This window comes from Plectropomus leopardus, chromosome 5 (genome assembly GCF_026936395.1).
Source record: "Plectropomus leopardus strain MGB_pleo_1.0 chromosome 5, ASM2693639v1, whole genome shotgun sequence".
In the NCBI taxonomy this organism is placed as follows: domain Eukaryota; kingdom Metazoa; phylum Chordata; class Actinopteri; order Perciformes; family Serranidae; genus Plectropomus; species Plectropomus leopardus.
This window is the reverse complement of record NC_142180.1, coordinates 28,311,933-28,323,433: the sequence shown is the minus strand read 5'-3', so window position 1 is coordinate 28,323,433 and position 11,501 is coordinate 28,311,933. Positions and strand designations below refer to the sequence as shown.

General features: G+C 41.7%; 1 long non-coding RNA gene across 1 annotated transcript; it reads left to right on the top strand.

The window, feature by feature from the left end:
- The first annotated feature begins 1,986 nt into the window (after positions 1-1,986).
- LOC148189589 (uncharacterized) lies at positions 1,987-6,575 on the top strand. The gene is made up of 2 exons (XR_015776547.1): positions 1,987-2,146; positions 4,799-6,575. It is a non-coding gene; the product is annotated as an uncharacterized LOC148189589 (long non-coding RNA).
- The last annotated feature ends 4,926 nt before the right edge of the window (positions 6,576-11,501 follow it).

Here is an 11,501-nt window from a genome sequence, read left to right as displayed (position 1 = left end):
AGTGTTTTCTCGTTTTTTGTTGTCGCTTTAGGTCACAGCGACATTGACTTTAATGCTATTTTATTTTCATCCAGAATTTTTCACATCTGAACTGACAACAACACAATAAAAAGATTGCCTTGCCAACGTCAAACGTGACCTAAATTCCAGAGGAGACCCCATACATAGATAAAAGTGGATCAAACCCGACAAATCAAAACAACATACTTATAGTAAAAAACAACAAGTGCATCAGGGCTGTTGATTTGATTAATTATGTTACATGCATAAATGCATGCACCACACCACTTTACAAACGAAGTATTATCTATTTTTCATTGTTTCACACTGACAAATTAGCAGTACAATACAATGTTAATCATTAATAATTACTTACGGGAATGGGGTATCAAAGTTGTTAAAGTCCAACGGAAACTGTATTATTTTAAAAAAATAGTTTTTCTTTTTTGTTATTAAATGGAAGAAAGAGACACATTGCAATATACCATCAAATGAATGCAAAACTAGAGGGCGCCATCAGGAACACAAAAAATCAAAGTCAAGACCACAGTCCAACAAACCAACAAACAACAAAACTGACTGTTTTTAGCGAAACATTGTGTCTTCCAGCAGCTTTTTAGACACCAAATGTGGGCGTTATTTAAAGCCAAATGGTCTTTTCTGAACCATAACCATGTTTTTTTTGCCTAATCTAACCATGTGTTAACCACATTGTTGTTCAAATGTAAAGTTTTAACATATGAACTACATAATAACATACAAATGTAACATATCATTTGTTTGCAGAAACATACCATACCAACATTTTTAACCTGAAACTGCAGACTGTGCTAATTAAACCACGTAGTCTCCTGTTTTTTTTCCTACGCTTGTAAAATACTCAAGATTTGACTAGTTTTAGGGCACTTTTTTTGTTTTTTACAGAACTGAGTATCTCAAGTAAAGTAACAAGTAATGACAATCATTATTTTGACAGCTGAGTAATTATTAAGTGATGACATTTTTTTTTCAAAGGGTAATGAGTGATGGAAAATTGATTACAGTCTTGGAGTAACTTGCCCAACACCGCAATTAAAGTACTCTGCTAACAGTCTGTAAACTTGATCCCTTAATCATTTAACAGGGCAATAAAAAGCAGATCAAGACTTTAAAACTATTAAGATTCCAGGATTTAAATAATTAACTGTTGATTATGTGTGACAATGTGATGATAAGTTGAGAACACTTTAAAGGATGAACCAGCTCAAACAAAGACTCCTCTTCTCATACAAAGGAATTGAACAGGCTACATTTCCCCACCTAATGAATGCTGATAAAGTGAGAGGAGATAACCCAACACGCATAACAAAAGGGATTTCTCTCACTGAAGGTTTCACTCTGATTTGTCAAGTGGCTCCTTCTCCCCTCTGATTGGTTGGGAGCGCTCACCGAAGAATGCCAACAAAAAAGTGACCCTCCAGTGAGCACCTCCTCCATCCATCCCCCACCTCCCTGCTCTGTGTCCCTCACCCATCCCCCCTTCCTTGTACCCGCTCCCCCCTCTACCAGCCCTCTCCCCTCTCCCTCGTTCTCTCCCAGTTGCCTCACGGCTTGCTGTGACCCATCTTGCACCTCCCGAAGCCCACAACAGACGCTTGGTGTGTGAAGAAGGTCAGGAGTTCAGGCTTGGCTGAGGCTCCATCCCTCCCTCTGCACAGAGGAGGCCTGCCCTGCGGGTTTATAATTATCTGCCGTTGGCATTCAGCACAGGTTCAAGCACAGTGCAAGCGCTGGCACCAGCGTGGGGGGATGCGCTTGGCTACACACTTGGTGATTAGTTGTCCCTAATTGTCAGTTCCTTGTTCCTTTTTACCTTTCTCTCCCTCTCTCTGTCTCCCTTTCACCCGTTAGAACATCTCTACATAAAACTTGGCGCTTGGTTTATTGTCCCAAAAATGCACTCGGCTGTGCTTCTTTTCCGCTTCATTATTCTTTGGATCAGTCTTGCAACATTTCATAATTCCTCTCACTCAAAATCCTTTTAGGCATCTGGTGCCTTCTCACATTCAAATCTCCAGACTCTGATCTCAGTCTTCCGCGACTGAGTGACAAGAATATGCAGTCTGTCAACGCGCAACCAAATTTTTCCTCTCATCGACAGAAACAGGTAAATTTGGTCGAATAGTCTTCAGTCTTTACTCAGTGTGGATGAATAATGGATGCTGTTTTACATTCCATTGCTTTTTATGATAAATTTAAGACTGAGTGGCTAATTCAAGGTTATCCTCATAGCAAGATAGCTGCTGAGATGACACTCAGGAGAATAGAGCTTTCTAAACCTCACTGACGGCAGATGCAAGATGCACGCCATAAAACCCTTCTAAGAGAAAAGATGAGGAGAACTAAAGTTAAACAGCCTCCACAGATGGTCCGAATGGGCCACAGTCACTGACATGGGAAATCCAGGTGGCCTTGAAGCTGTCGTATTCTTGTCTAAATGTGTTTATGACTTTGACCAAAATAAGCACTCTGCGTACTCACCTTGAACTTGTTTTTTTTTTTTTTTGCTCTCAGAATTAAGCAGGAATATGTGCTCTCCATGCTTTTAAGGTCCAGTGTGTAGGATTTAGGGAGATATATATATTGGCAGATTATGTTTTCTTTAGTGTATTAACACCTGATAATAAGAACTGTCATGTTTTCGTTACCTTACAAAGAGGTGTTTATATCCATATAGGGAGCGGGTCCTTGTTGTCGGAGACTGTTTCTACAGTCGCTCAAAACAGACAAACCAAACACTTGCTCACAATTGGGCCATTCATGTTTTCATGTTTTCGTGTTTTCATGTCGGCTACCATAAGCAGAGACCCTCCGCAACAAAAGTGTTGAAGAAACACTGACTCTTTATGCCTCGATGCTGGTCAGATTCATGACCGGAGGCATTATGTTTCAGGTTGTCTCTCCCTCCATCCCATTCTCTTGAGGGCAATATCTAAAGAGCAGCTTAAGGGAATTTTTTCAAATTTGGTACAAAGGTCTACTTGGACTAAGTGATAAACTGACTAGATTTAGGTGGTTATAGGTAAAAGTTTAAGGTCACTGCGACCTCTTCTGTTTCATTGTTGTGAATGCATTATCTCAAGATCACTTTGGGAGATTTTTTTATAATGTGGCAAAAACGTCCACTTGGACTAAATAATGAAGAAAACATGATTTTGGCCGTAACTCATAAATTCATATGGTATTTATGACAAAATTTCACACAAATTTTTAATAGGATACAATAAGGAAGTGATGACGTTTCGTATCCAAAAGGTCAAAGGTCAACTTCACTGTGACATCATGTTGATGTAAACTGTAAGTGCAACTCTGGCTTATGGAGTTATACAACTACTATGTCTTCTAGTTTACCATGAAACTGCTTTATTCAGTGTTTTAACCTGTTCATCACCAGGTCTATTTGCTTTGGAGAGGAAGAGATATCTGTTGATCATTTGGTTCTTGGTAAAAATCCCCCTGAAATTGATCTTAAGTTATCAGAGAAAATAGGTGAGCACACTTAAGCAGGTGCTGGGCGAGCAGCCCATCTGTGACGAGCCAAACAGCTTAGGAGAAACACTGATTTTTAATGTGAAACTGCTTTAGCCACTGTTTTTACGGTGAGAATCGCCTGGTTTGTTTGTTTTGGAGAGATATTGACCTCTGTGGATAATTCAGCTCCCTGTTAAAAACCTCTGAAAATGAACACTGAAGTAATGCTAACAGGAGAAGTTTGAAGTGGTTGCAATCTGCAATCCTCAACACAAGCTGCCACCAAATTTCCCTAAATCTTACTCACTGTTATTTTAATCTGTTCCTGCAATCTGGATTAATTTCCATCATTACAATGAACACAAATCTTTCTCTCTTAAATGTTGTGTACATACTTTATCTAGTGAGTCACTGCAGAAATTGCTCCCCAGTTTTGTGGAGCAACTGAGTCAGTTTCAAAGGTGAGCGTGTGCTTTCCATCAGGCATTTATATTGGCACTGACAGGCTGTGTGATAAATGACACTGGATAAATCTATTCCTCAATGCCTTCAGAGATGTCTCCGCGCCATTAGTCACTCACACTAGAGATCTCTGCAAGAGTCCATCATTGCTGCTCTGAGAAACACATCTGCAGACCTTGAGACAGACCCTGAAATGGGCTGACAACTGAACCAATACTGTTGGGGGCTGTTGGGGGGGAAACAGAAAGAGAAGAACAGCAGTCAGACAGATGTGGGGGCTGGACGGCTGCCAAGCAGCGCCCCGTCATTCTACAGCAGACCCTTCATCTCAATATGAGTGAGGGAGAAAGAGAGAGAGAGAGAGATGTGGAAAACAGCGGGGAGTTGGAGGAGGAAAGGGGGACATGGATAGATTTTGTACAAAGGCTCCATGACTATTCCTCCATCTAAGAACATCCTCCAGAGCTATTGGCATCATTTCACCGTCTTTGCTCACCCACAGTCACAATCAGCAGTGCCAGCTGATGATGAAGAAAAAAAACTAATTGAATTTGAAATAATTTATTGTGCAAACACCTCAGTGAATGCAGCACCTTGACTGGCCTATTATTCTTTGACATTTTAGTGGAAAGTAGAACTAGTCCTCTGAGCCCTCCATAAAAATCTATATTTAACACATGCACAGATGGTTGGAATAAAACCCACATTTACCCCTCTTCCCCTCTGTTTTTGGTGCAAGGAAGTAGGCGAGATTTTTGCCAATTTCCAAGAGCTATGTGAGATGAGACATGGACTTTTGACAGGTGTTTGTTTGAATATCAAACAGAGCCGTGGAGGCCTGCAGATGGCAGGCAGATTGCATTCCAGACAGGGGCTTCAGTCTGGGGCCGGAGCAGTGGGGGAGAGCCCATCTTTGCTCTTCGATGGTTCTCCAGAGGAATGGACGCGCAAACCTCTCGTCCACATGACTATCATCATCATCATCATCATCTTGGCCTTCACCACTGGAACAGACGTCTGCAGACAGTTTGTCCACTCTGGAACAGCACAGCACTTTTATTTTCCATGAGCTGTGTGCAGAGATGGGCTCAGCGTTTGGGTCACAAACAAAGATGATTTAGTGTTTGATGTTTGCTTTTGTGTATTTGGCAGTATTTATGTGACTGCATTTTAAACCAAAACACTTTTGTGAAATATGAATGCATTTCATTATGTAACATAATATTTTAGTTTAAATGGTCCCAACTGAAAGATTTGGGGTTTTTTTTTAAATAAGAAACAATAAAAATTCTGGGAACATGTTGGACGTTGCACAGAGGCCTCAGCTCTCGGTTGTGATATGTGGCAATGTTTAGTGTTTGACTGCATACAAGTTAGGGTTAAAAGGTATACAATTTATAGTATTTAAGAGAACGCAAGGCCAACTGCAAAATTATTACCCAAACTATCAGTCGTAAACATTCATCACTGTTTACAGACTGACTTCCTGGTTAAAGTTTGAACCACCGTACTTGGGTTTTGTTTTGACACAATTTTTCCATGTGATGACAATTTATGACTGACAGTTGGGGTGTGCTCAATGTTACCTCCAAATAATGAGGTTTAGACAATCTGGCTTGTTTACAGTGTGTCTGATATCAGTGGACAAGGGACACCCGTGTGTCTTGCCCTCTTGCTGATGTTGCCCGATCAGTTTCTTTAGTGTGGACAAAGTCATCATTGGTCACTACCTCCAATGATAAGATTAAAGATTCACAATTCAGGTTGTGTATGTATAGACTCATACAAAAATAATCCCTCTTGATCATTACTTATGATGCACTACAAGTGTGTGATGGTGTATTTATCTGCAGAAACTCTGCCCTCTGCCTGAATTTCCTTGTTTTCTTCTGATTTTGGTATGTTCGGGATGTTCGTGGGGTTGAGGTTGCCAGGTGCCTGCTTGTTTGTGATACCAGCCAATTCTCATTACCAGAGCGTTAAATATCACCGCTTTGTCACACCAAGGGTGTGATATGGACTTCAGGACTTATTATCATTATTATTTAGGGCTTTAATGGCCTTCAGGATAGAATAGCTGAAGAGTGACAGTGGATTGACGTGCATCAATTGAACCCAAGCTGCTGCCAAGGACCCTATATGGGGCAAATAGTCTACCTAGACAGCTAGAGGTTGCCCCGTGCCTTCATCAGCTATCTTCAATCTGAACTCATTTACCTCAATCATTGACGCAGAGAGCAACAAAGTGAGAGGAGGTGGACTGGTCAAACAAAACCGGACTTTCAGCCAGAAGACTGCAGCTTGTGTCAAACTCAATTATGTAGTTTTGTTGCCTAAAGCTAACTGTGACCATTTGACAACATTACCCACAAGTTATAATGTGTTTAATGCGGCCTTCGCATCACTACAAGATGCAGAAGTGAAGTGATGATTCATCTGTATTTGACAACCTGGGATGACATTTTGGTATCACACATACAGGAGAATACATGATTTTAAAAAATGCTAATATAGTGAGGCTTTCATTTTTACTTTTGCTGTGACAGTAAATAGTGCATATGCAGAAGAAAAGATATAAAGGTCAATCTACTTGCTCAATAGCGTCACATTTTCTCTGTGTTTTTGTAGTAGTGAAGTCAAGGCTCTTGTTTTATTCTTGAATTTCCCACCTGGTTAGCTAGCCAGCTGAATGATTTGCTGGAGAAACAAAATGAGAGTTGGAGGAAGGTATGAATAGCTGGCAAAGTGCACCTTGGTGAGTCAACAGACATTGGGCACTGGCAGCAAAGGTCCATGTGATGTGGGCTAATGCTGAGGCGAGTCAGTCAGGTTGTTTGCTCTACCCTCTATGCTCTTCTTCTTGGGTAAACTTCTTTCCAATTAGTATATAATGTGTTTTCACAGTTGTTTGTTTAAAGCCAGTCATATTCCACATGTGGGTAGGAGGAGCACAAAGACAAAAGAGGAGACAAAAGAAAAGGCTGAGGAAGAGGTAAGAGGCCTGAAAACTCAGATCTGCTCCTACAGACAGATCCTGAAGAACACGGCCAACATCAACAGGAGCCAGGCCACAGCTCGGTGCTCCTGCCCACGCATACATCACCCGTTTGGGTCTCATTACATAACCTCTTTTGGGAACAACTGGTTGAATGTGGTTCTGTTACTTCTACAGGTTTTTATCCTGCAGATAATAGAGGCTCTGCAGCTGTATCTCGGTTCACGTTCATGCATGTTCCCTGTGTCCACGAACAGCTTAGGAACTGAACCAGCAAGAATAAATCCCCGAAGGGAAAGTGAAAATTCCCCCAGGTTCGATTTTTCAGTATTATTTTTTTGTACAATGGAGAGATTTTTAAAGCAATTCAAGACCATCTGCACTTGAAGAAAAAAAGTAAAAGTCCACACAACGTGTACCAGATGTGCTTTTAGGCTCCACAGCCAAGTCTCCATCAGCAGCCTGCACTCTCCTTCCCCTGAGGGTGGCAGGCCGGCAGCATGCATAATGCCTGAGCTGTTTCATGCAACAGGTAGCCTCAATTTCCACATTTACCCCCACAGCTTTGTAGGAAATTCTGCAGATCTCTCACTGTGAACAAACCCACAGAGGAGTTGAAGTGAGTCTGTTCATCCTACAGCTCCATTGTGTGCGTCCCCATGCTGCTTTCTACTGTAACAATGACCTGTGGATGAATGCACGGCCTCCTGCCCCCCCCTTCCCCTGACCCAGACCAATGCCGAGGTAAAGACATGAGGTTATTTTCTTAACCCTGATACAAGACAAATAGAACTCCCAGGGAAAGGATCCAAGGCCAAATTTGTCCTTTAATTCTAAAAAGATTGCAGGAGGGGGATACGCTGACTGGAATGTTTGACTCCCATCTTTCCAAGAGTTTGGGGGTGGGGGGGTTGGACGCCAGTCAAGCAGAACTGTGGACTTAGTGGCTTTTTTTACAAGGAGGCTTCTCTCTTCAACTCAGACAACTTCAATCAAGTTTCCTGAGAATTGTTCCTCCTATAAACAGAAAGTTTTCATTGTACTTTCACTCTGACAGAAACCACATGACACGGGTAATTGTGGAAAGCCAATAAAATAGCCCACATGCTAATACTGGCCTGACATTACGACAACAGAATGTGACCGCATACCGTAACTGAAACAAGTGACTCCTGCCACTCATCTGTGACAGCGAGACTTTTTCTGAAAAATCAAAGTGTTACATTTTGTGCCAGAGAGGCCACTCGGTTGCTGAGCCTCACCCTGTCTGTGGTTGGTTAAGTCTGTATATCTACAAAAAGTTCAAGGTGAGGAAAGCCCCTCAAACAAACACAAACTCTGAACAAAGGAGGGATGGAGGAATCTGTGCTGAAAGAATGTGGCTCCTCTTTCAACTGTTGGTATGCTCGCGGCACCTCCTGTCAGGAGAAGAAAAATCCCAGGAAGAAACAAACTGAAGAAATGCAAAACAATCCCGACCTCCTGCTGCCTGCCGATTGATTGATTAGGACTTGTCGCATTTCTCTTCCTTTCAAATTGCTAAAGGCATTGAAAGAGTAAGTTTACACCTCTGGGTGCACTCACATAAAGATGTAACCGTTTAAAGTAAGAAAGCTTTAGATTTTCATGAAATCAACCCTCTATTTTTAATACTATTTATGGTCTGCATTTTAACAACAATGGCCATTCAATGTGTTTACATTCTGTAACTACCTCTTATATAGTGGTTTTATTGTTTGTGTCAGAGTCCGCCATCTTCAGACTGACTTCAAATTGCCTTTACACACTTGAGGCATTTATATCAGCCACACTATTCGATATTAATGAGTTCTGCTGAGTTACTGCTCGTGCAAACCGAACATCCCCTATTAATAAAAGTCCACATTAACCGCATTCAACTGCTGACACATCAGGTGGCTTTTATTGTAAAGCAATCACTAGAAATGCATGTATTTGTCACCATGGTTGGTGCAAACCATGGTTGTTCATAAAAATGTGTCTACAAAACATGTTAACTGTCTTTTTTGGCATTTTAAGTAATTTTTGAAAGTAAGGAACAGCCACAGTAGCCTGAGCTGTTCAGTCTCAGACACACCCAACCGACATCAGAGAATCAGCACCAACACCAAGTTTTGGTATCCAACCCTAATCATGTTACCCCTGACTCGGCCAAAAAGTTGCAAGCGTATACAACGTATACAGCATATAAAGACTCCAACCAGTGGTCAACCAGTAGGTATATTCTGCGTATGCATGAGAGAAAATACAGTAACTCTCCATACCAACAGACGGCAGACTTTAATCACCTTTTTAAAAAGGGAAACTGGTAGACTGACTTGATGCTTGTTAGCAGATCAACAACACAATCCAGTGTTGAAAGAACAAAGGATGTTTACAGTGCGCCAGTGAACAACAACACAAACCACTGGGAAAAGTTTCTGCAAAAAAGCACAATGGCTAAAGAAAAACAAACTTACCTTTTATATCAAGTTTATTTTGACTTAACTCCCTCTTGACATTAGTCCTTTGTTTACCTTCCTCACCAGTGGTGCGGGGCATAATGTAGCGACAGATGCTCACTGACTGCCCAACAATGACCGACTGACCATCAAGCCATAAGTTACTGCTCATGCAAACAGAACATTCCCATTATTGCTAGTTGACAAAAGCATTCAACTTGTTTGAGCACACTGTAAACAGATATACAGACAAACTAGACATGTTTCCTGTATGTGGTAATCATGGTTGTTGCCAAATCAACCAGAGTTGACATGAAAAGGAACATAAAATTAACAGAAGTAAAGTTGTATAAGCTCAGTGACAATTTAAGAGCAATCCTAGATGCTTTTAGAAATGTAAGAAAAAATCCCATCTAAGTCGCACACAAAGCCGCTTGTTGGCTTGTTTGTTCTTCTCCTCTTGTTTTGCTTTCCTCTCCTCAAGCTGCAAGTCTTTAGTCAGAGCTTTGCTTTGACAGGTGAAGATCAACCAGAGCCATCGCTATTGGCAACCATGTGGGATTGGAGGGGAGAGGTGGCCGCGGGGTCAGCGGCAGCAGAGTTATTCTATACCTATGCAATAACACACCCGGCGGGGTCAGAGTTCACAACATGCCTTATCCTCTTCCTGCAAACACACTGCGACACTATTTCACGTTTAACTCCAAAAGCAACAACAAGAGAACCAGCATTTATTTACTGTTGATTCCTCTACTGTCAACACAAAATGATGGATGGCATCAACACAAGTACCTGTGTTAACTACTGTGTTAGTTTTCCTCTCAAGCGTGCCATTACAGGAAGACAACTATCTTGTATCCTGCATCCTGTTTTCTGATGAATGTTCAGAGAGGAGCAATTGACATCCGCCGCAGACACTTTAAACGACAAAACAGCGGTTGGAGCGATTAAGCAGCAATCACATTTGTAATTATGATAATGTCAATTGAGCTTGTCAAGGATGAATAATTTCAGGGGAGACAGTAAAATATACCTAACAAGGCTTTTCTCAGCGGTAAACACAGGGCTTTTAAAACTGTAATTAGCCCTTTAATGCCTAACACATGGCTTACAAGCCATCCATGGGCCCAACTTCCCTTCTCTCAACCACTTTCCTTTTTCTCTCTGTAGGACACACTTTTCACATAGTTGGAAATCTAACCACACAAATAGGAAGCTCTCTCAGTGGGGTGGGGGTGAGGCACAGGCTGGCGTAATTCAGCAATTGTGGGACAAATTGTTATTTTCCTGTGCTTAAAATAGACACACAGGAGATGCAAAATAGTATTCTTAGTGGGTCTACCTTTGGCTGTAGGCACTGACTTCAATGTAAAACATTTTCCTGACTATTATGGTTTTTTTTGTTCTTTAGCAACCTAAAAGAAAAAAAAACAAACATAAAGTTATATGTTTCCTTTAATACCTCCAAAAAGTTCTGAGCCAAAGAAAAAGACAAGATCTGAAGCTAACAAATGCAAAACCTGACTCCCCAACCACCACAAGTGCACCCCGGCCCTCTCTCTCCCACAACTGCCCCTCATGCATCCTCTCTATGCACCCACCAAAAGTGTTCAAGAATTCCCCCTTTAGAGACAGACACAGATAATTGGTCACAGATTTTTTTTGGCAGGACACAAAGGGACCTCCTATTCACCCCTGCGCAGCTGTCTACTTCCCTTTCTCCCATCTCTGCTCCCCTACTAGCTCCGTCCCCTCCAACGGTTCCCCCACCACCACCAGCACCATCGGACCAGAGCTGAGCCGCTTCTCGTTCTCCAAAACACAGCCCCTTTCACTGCCGCAATAAAGCCATCGGGACACATGCCTCTCATGACCCTGACCCAGAGCCCCTCTCTAGCCTCCTAATGCCCGGAGGCCTCTGTGACATGTACAAGACCTTTGAATCTGTTACTAGTTCGCTTTGATAAAAGTTGTTCCACTAATTAGGGATTCACTGGCATTCATTAATGCACCTGTAGTGTGATGCATATCTCAATTCTATGCTTCTTTATTTCTTCTATGGGGGTTCAAATTGT